The following is a 7,835-nucleotide window of genomic DNA, read 5'->3' on the forward strand; positions in this document are numbered from 1 at the left end:
TTCTTTTTCCCATTTCCTATTCTCCCCACATGGAAGAGATCTGCGTGTGGCCTCTAGAAATTATGTTAACTTGATCAATTAAAAAAAAAAAAAACAATAATTTTCATTTCTAGTCCTGATAGTTGGAAAAAGTTAATATCTTGCCTTTGCTCTTGGCTTCACGCCAGAGTCAAATTAGATTTATGAATTTAGCATGATTGCAAGTTAACAGATAACTCCATGTTCTGCTGAGCCAGTGCAAACCTTTAATGTTTAATCAAGAAGCAGAATTAGGAGTTAAGGATGCCTTGCTTGGGATATTAAAAAAAATAAAATAAGAAATACCCCTAAGCCTTCTAATCACAGCCAACTTCCAGTCTGTCTAGCTGGCCAGGGTTATTCTCAGCTCATGTAACTTCAGAAAATAGGGCTCCTGGTCCTAAAGGAATGGACCCTTCATTTTAACAATGAATGGAGGGATGGGGGAAGCCCTACAGGCAAGCCAAACCACTTGAGCATCACCCCAGAGCCCCCATCCACTGCCAGAGATGGGATAATTAGTGTATGAGTCTGCTAGACTGCGGTAACAAAAGAACCACAAACGGAATGGCTTAAATAAGAGAAATTGACTTGTTCACATTTCTGGAGGTTGGAAGTCCAAGATCGAGGAGTCGTCAGGGCCATGATCTTTAAGAAAGTGCTAGGAAAGGATCTGATCCAGGCCTCTCTCCTAGCATCTGGCAGTGCCTTGGTTTAAGTCACTATAATCCCAATTTTCACATGGCATTCTCTCTGCCCATGTGTCTAAGTGTTCAAATCTCCCCTTTTTTTAAGGATGCGAGTCATATTGGATTGGAGAAGGAAATGGTAACCCCACTCCAGTATTCTTGCCTGGAGAATCCCGTGGACAGAGGAACCCTGTGGGCTGCTGTCCATAGGGTTGTACAGAGTCGGACATGACTGAAGCGACTTAGCATGCATGAAACCCACTCCAGTATTCTTGCCTGGAGAATGCAAGGGACAGAGGAGCCTGGTGGGCTGCTATCTATGGGATCGCACAGAGTAGGACACGACTGAAGCGACTTAGCAGCAGCAGCAGCAGCATATTGGATTAGGGCAAAATGCTCCACAAGATCGCATCTTAACTAAGTATTTTGGCAAGGAACTTATTTCTAAATAAGGTTACATTCCAAGGTCCTGGGGGCCAGGACTTCAAAATATGAGTCCAAGGGGCAGAGAGACACAATTTAAACCAGAATAGTCATCTGGATGGAAAAGTGTTGGAATATTCAGTCATTTGCATCTAGACTTTGCTCTTGGTTCTTTCCCCAGATCTAGCTAATTGTTTTTAGAATGTTTTTGCTAATAACCTCCTGTCCCCTTTCTAAATACAGCCTTCTAAGGGTCTACCGTAAATAGCTTCGGCCTTGATTAACGTGGTTTACAAATTATACAGATTGGCATTTTCAGAAGCAAAATGCAAGAATATGCAGCAAATGGACATCTCTGGTGGTCCAGTGGTTGAGAATCCACCTGCCAATGCAGGGAACATGGGTCCATCTCTGGTCTGGGAAGATCCCACACGCTGCAGAGCAGGTAAGCCCTCGTGCCACAAGTACTGAGCCTGTGTGCTGCAACTGCTGAAGCTCACACACCCAAGAGCCTGTGCTCAGCAACAAGAGAACCACTACGATGAGAAGCCCGCACACCGCAATGAAGAGTAGCCCTCACTCTCCTCAACTAGAGAAAAACCCCATGTGCAGCCACGAAGATCCAGTGCGGCCAAAAATAAGCAAATAAATAAATAGTTTTTAAAAAAATAAAGTATAAAAGAGTCCAGGATCAAGAGTTTGATTCTGGAGCCCAGATTTGAAAAACAAAAGAATATGCAGAAAATGCAAGAATGTTGGCAAAGCTGCCAAGCTGATGGCTGCCCTGGATGTCCAGAGCCCAGCTCTTCTCCTTAGCCCAGCGCCTCTGGGGGAGCCTTTTCATATTGGTACACTTTAGACCTAGCTTTTCAGATGCAGCTAGAAACAACTTTTCTTAGTGTTCAGGCAGCAGAGCAGCTAGAAATGATGGTTTCTCTTTGCAGAACATGGTGAAATATTGATAGGTTAAGCCAAAGTGAATATAACAAATATACAATTGCCTGATAAATTGGTCATTATGTTTTCAAGATTCTGGTTTTGACAGGAAGCCACAGGCTCCAATGTTTTTTTGTGGGGGCGGGAGAGGAAATCTTATAATTGAGGAAATCATATTCATGTCTTTTATTTTTAATTGTTGAAAAACTCTCCATGATCAGATTTCAGAAGAACAAATTGGTCTGAGTTAGGAACACCAACATCTCATGGGAGTGCCATGGTGCCCTGGAAAAATACAAAACAGCAGGATCCCTTTGTGAAGCCAAATATTCCACAAAAGTTGAGGGCATGAGAGAGGACACGTGGAACTGCCATGCTGAGGTGGGGTAGCAGCCCCCCGCCCCCCAATATCTGCCCCCTCAAGCCTTGCCTCAGCATCCAGGAAGCTCCAGAGACAAGAAAGCCTGTCAGCTGTGTGACCATGGACTTGTTCTCACCCCTGCTTCTTCCTTCCCTGGTAGCTCAGCTGGTAAAGAATCTGCCTGCAATTCAGGAGACTCGGGTTCGATTCCTAGGTTGGGAAGATCCCCTGGAGAAGGGATAGGCTACCCAGTCCAGTATTCTTGGGCTCTCCTGGTGGCTCAGATAATAAAGAATCTGCCTGCAATGTGGGAGAGCTGGGTTTGATCCCTGGGTTGGGAAGATCCCTTGGATAAGGGCATTGCTACCCACTCCAGTATTCTTACCTGGAGAATCCCCATCAACAGAGGATCCTGGTGGGCTACAGTCCATGGGGTTGAAAAGAGTTGGATACGACTGAGCAAATAAGCTTCCTCCAGGGGGATCATAGTCTTTGATGGGTAAGACAAAACACACATCCACACAAAGGTCAAGCTTTCTCCCTCTCCCTAAAGGCAGAAGATGTCACCTGCCACTGTCTAAGTAGATAGAAACCAATCCTTCACTCCTGGCTTCATCCCAAGCGAGCTCTGGATCCACTACAACCCCCTCCCGCACCATGGGTGCACCTCGTGCATGAAGATGAATGGCTTCCCCCAGCCCATCTCCCATCCCTTCATCCATCACCAGGTGCCTGCCTGCAGCTTCCCCACCACGTGGTCTGGAGACCCCCTCCCCTGCCCCCAGTGTGCTTCTCACGCCTGAGCTCTAAATTACTCTGACAGCTCGTCCTTGATAAAGAACGACGGAGGATTATGCTTCTGATCAGGGGTTGACTAACTGTGAAATGCAAAGTTCCTGTCCCCAAAGTGCCAGCCATCACTTAGAAAATAAGGAGGGAGCCTAGCCAGCTTGCTAGGGCCTGGATTCTAAGAGGAAGGAGGCTGGCGGACTTGATCATTTTATGCATTTGAAGGGAGTTTATCAGCCCTTTGGCTTTTATTTATTTATTTTACGATGGTGCTGGGTCTTCACTGCTGCATGGACTTCTCTCTAGGGGGGGGCAGGGAGCAGGGGCTACTCTCTAGTTGTGGTGCTCGGGCTGCTCATTGCGGTGTGGCTTCTCTTGTCAGATAACACGGCTCTAAGGCACGCAGGCTTCAGGAGTTGTAGTACATGGGCTCAGTAGTTGCAGCTCCTGGGCTCTAGAGCACAGGCTCAATAGTTGTGGCTTAGTCGCTCTGCGGCATGTGGGATCTTCCTGGATCAGGGATCGAACCCATGTCTCCTGCACTGGCAGGCAGATTCTTTACCGCTAAGCCACCAGGGAAGCCCAGTCCCTTGGTTTTACTGTGTCCTTTCTAGTCATTTGTCCCGTCACTGGCCCTCTCAGGCTTCTAGACAGCAGAGGTCAGGGGTGGTGCAGCCCCATTGGTCAGGTGAGTAGACTGAGATGTAGAGACAGTCTACTGTGTAGATGTTTAGACAAATAAGATTCTCAGCAGCTGTCAAAGGGCCACAGTGTCTGATATGATGCCCACTTCCTTCTCCTGGCTAGGTCAGATAAGGATCAGGCAATCAGGAGGCTGTGTGGGTGTGCCTGTCCTCAACTGAAGGACCACCACTCTCCATCAGAGTGGTTGGCATGCTGGGAGCCCTGGAACTTCCTCACAAGGCTGGGTAGTCGGTCTCCTGAATAAAGCTGGGTCAAGGCCATCTTCTCACATGACTACCCTGTTGATCTGGTTCCCATCCCAGAAGGAGGAGACCCAAATCCTTGGCTGGACTGGGTTCGTCTGGGTGGGAGTGGGTTTTTGAGGTCTTGTGGCTGCAACAGAGGATCCTAAGATGGTCCTGCCTGGAGCTGGAGGAGTGGGCAAAGATGAAGGCAGGCAGGAAGGAGAGTCAAGGTCCACAAGGCCTGGACAGGAAGAACAATGACAAAAATTTAAGAGCAATGGGGTGCCCTATCTCTTAAATGTTGTTCTTATCTTCTCTTAGAGAAGAAGTTTAGAAACAAGGGAGATGAAAGCAAGCAAAAAAAGGTATAGATCTGCTGGAGGAGGCTGCGTCTGGTGAACAGGAACAAAGGTTTCATCTCTCATGTTGGTTCCATGCGTGTTGGTGCTGCCCGTACCTCTGTGGCTCAGAACCACAATATTTATTCTCCTGTGGCTTTGAAGGCCTGAAGACCAAAGTCAAGGTGTCAGCAGGGCCACTGTCTCTCCAAAGGCTCTTGGGGAGAATCCTTCCGTGCCTTGTCCAGCTCCTGGTGGGCCCTGGTGCTCCCTGGCTTGTGGAAACCTTACTCCAACCTCTGCCTTCACTTTCACATCATGTTCAGCTCTGTCACCATCTGATAAAGACACCAGGTATCAGCTTTAGGGTGCCTCCCCTACCCCCCCAATAAAGATGATTTCATCTTGAGGTTCTTAACTAATTACATCTGCCAGGAGCCTATTTCTAAATAAGGTCACGGTCTGAGGACCCAGGATTGAGGTGGATATGAGCTTGCTCAGTTGCTCAGTCGTGTCCAACTCTCTGTGACCCCATGGACTGTCGCCTGCCAGGCTCCTCTGTCCATGGTATTTTCCAGGCTAGGATACTGGAGTGGGTTGCCATTTCCTACTTCAGGATAAGGGTTTAGGGGGACACTATTCAACTCCTTACTCCCCTCAGCTCAGCCCCAGAGTCTCCTGGCATGAACCCAAAGACACATGGGCCTCTATTCTGGGGCTCACCCCATCAACCTCCTCACCCTATCTTCCCAGTCACTCCATCCCAGCTGTGCTCATCTCTCCCCACCCCCAGGCTGGTAGAGATTGGTGGACAACCCTTCAGATCACCCTGTTCTCTTTGTCCATTGACTTCTTGAAGCAAAGCCAGAGCTCTCTCAGCGTTCTCTGCCTGAAAGGTTATGTTGCAGGAAGTGCCCAGCTCTGGCTCTGGGGTCAGAACACCTGGCCCCTGTTAGATTCTGGGGTCACCTGCCAGCCAGCTCCTGGGATCAGCTCTGCCCGTTCCAGTTGTGTGCACACATGCGTGCATGTGTGTCTCTTTCTGTCTCTCTCGACCCCTTCCTGACTTAAAAGGGAGATCTGAGGTCAGCTCCCAACTATGGATTAGGCCTGGGTGGCCAGAGCCTCAGGACATAACCAGACCAGAGTGGAAGGACTGGAGTTATGTCAGTAGAGTTGGACTAGGGAAGGGCAGGGGTTGGGAGAAGAAATCTAAGCCCAGTCTATCTGAGATTTGCATGAGCAACTAAGGGGAAGATGTGCAGATTTGGGGGCTGGGCCACATAGACCTAGGGTTAAAGCTTGCTTCTTACTGCATGTCCTCTGGGCCTCAGCTGTCTCATATACAGCAAGGACAAGAGGAGTATCTTCTTCACAGGGTTTTTATGAAGACTGATTGGGAAGGCGCTGAAAGCGCTTACTCTACCAGGCTTCTAGTCTACTACCTAACCTGAGTTCTTTCTTCGCTTTCCCCAGTCCAGAAGCAGAGTGGGTGTCAGGGCAGGAGCTGCAGCAGAGGTCTAGGGAGATGGTGTCTGGAGGGAGAGGTCCAGAGGGAAGCCAGGTCACCCACTAAGACAGGGGCAGGGCTCAGGTGAAGGAGAATTACCAGAGAAGGAACAGACCTGGCAAGCCACCATGAGGATGCTCCTCGTGCACTGGGATAGATTCTTGCACCAGCTGAGTCCTGACTCTGCCTTATTATCTTTTCATAGGAACGTCGAGTCCCTCCCTCTCCCCCCACTCCAGTCGATGGCATTGTCCTCGGTATCATGAAAGAGGAGAGGACAGGGTATTTAGAGAAAACGTCTCCTTCCTCTGGTCGCCCAAGCCCCCTTTGGCTGTCTCCATACTGTGCATTTCCCCTCCCACGTGGCTCTGGGTGCCAAAAGCAGAATCCAGATAGATATGGGCCATTTCCTCTGCAGCCGAACAATAACAGAGGATAATTATCCATTGGGCACTGTTTACCGCTTTGCATTTGGTTGCAGGTCTTGTGCCCAGGGATGGTCACAGCCCGAGCCTCCCTAATGACCTGGAGAGCAGAGCAAAGGACGTGATTATTCTGTTTATTGAGAATTAAAACAAATCTGGTCAGAGGAGAAGTCATCTGCTATTTGGCTCTTCCCAAAAGCAATTACCTGTAATTGTGCTGCTTCAGGAAAGACAGTCGCTGGTATTTGAGGTCCAAAACCATTACAGCAACCTGAAAGGGCCCAGAGGAGACTAATCATAGCATTTTTCTCAGAACCCCAGCCCCTGCACTTCCTTATGATTTGGGTTCAATTTATAGCCCATGAGGCCCCTCGCAGGTGCAGAGAACAGTGTGTGTGTTGGCGGAGGCGTGAGTGTTAATTGGAAAATTCTGCAAACCACCTTTATCAAAGGTGAGACAGCCTGCTGGCCTATTAGTTCAAATGGTTTCATCTTGTCCAGCTGAGCTGTGTTCAGGCTCTGGGGCTTCTTGTTGGCTTTGTAAATTTGTATGTGTTTAAATTAAAGATCCAAACGAAATGGGTTGGCTATCGTGGCCCATGGTGTGTGGGGATTGATTGTGAGGTATATTTCAAGATGATTTTTACTACTCACCGGAAAAATACTGAGGTTGGTGAATAATTTACTTAGAGAATCGCTTCCAGTGGAATGAAAGTCATCCTAATGGTCTTATGACATCCATTCACCTGTGAGGTACTTAATTTAGTGAGAGATCATAGGGTGGCCTTGGAGCCAAGTCCTGGTAATGGCACTGAAGCCACCGCCTGTCTCATCCAGGCTGCACGCGCCAGCAGGGAACCACAGTCACCGTCGAACTGTTCATGGTTATTGATACGATCACATGTTTTCAGATTAGATGACTCTGGATATCTCAATTCTTTTCATCCTCCTATACCACCACCAGAGGCAATGTCCAGGTCTGAAGACATTTATGTGACATTATTCCATGCGGTGTACATCATTCTGCTACATGAATCATCCCCCACCCCCGCAAATTGCTAGGGGGGCCATCATCCCCATTTTTTAGCTAGAGAAACTGGGTTCTGTAGGCCCTTTGAATGACCTGTAGGTTCCCTACAAGTGTCTCCGCAGGAAGCAAGTGGGCGATTATGACAGTTGGAAGTGCAGTGAGTGACTCAATGGAGTTTGGGATGCTGCGGTCATTGGTACGCAATGTGCTCAGCTGTCCCCATCTGTGCGGAGATGATATAAACTCAGTGAGGTTGAAACATCTGCCTGCCCTCACCCATCATCAAGATGGGTCTTAATGCACATGCAAGCAAAATTAGACTGGCGAAAGAGCGACCTCAGAATGCAAAGAAAAGCCATTTCTCCTTGATGCCTAAGAAGGATGCTG

General features: G+C 48.4%; 1 long non-coding RNA gene across 6 annotated transcripts; it reads right to left on the minus strand.

The window, feature by feature from the left end:
* Positions 1 to 3,425: 3,425 nt before the first annotated feature.
* Positions 3,426 to 6,772, minus strand: LOC147352537 (uncharacterized). Of its 6 annotated transcripts, XR_015146941.1 has the most exons (4): positions 6,625 to 6,771; positions 6,455 to 6,518; positions 4,603 to 4,821; positions 3,426 to 4,386 (listed from the first exon to the last, which is right to left on the minus strand). It is a non-coding gene; the product is annotated as an uncharacterized LOC147352537 (long non-coding RNA). The 6 variants fall into 6 exon arrangements; XR_015146942.1 differs by having other exon boundaries at positions 3,426 to 4,821; positions 6,337 to 6,518; positions 6,625 to 6,772; XR_015146939.1 differs by having other exon boundaries at positions 3,426 to 4,821; positions 6,109 to 6,518; positions 6,625 to 6,772.
* Between the last annotated feature and the right edge of the window lie 1,063 nt (positions 6,773 to 7,835).

Source organism: Bos grunniens, chromosome 19, assembly GCF_055505025.1.
Source record: "Bos grunniens cultivar Pamir isolate PY7600 chromosome 19, Bosgru_T2T1.0, whole genome shotgun sequence".
NCBI lineage: Eukaryota > Metazoa > Chordata > Mammalia > Artiodactyla > Bovidae > Bos > Bos grunniens.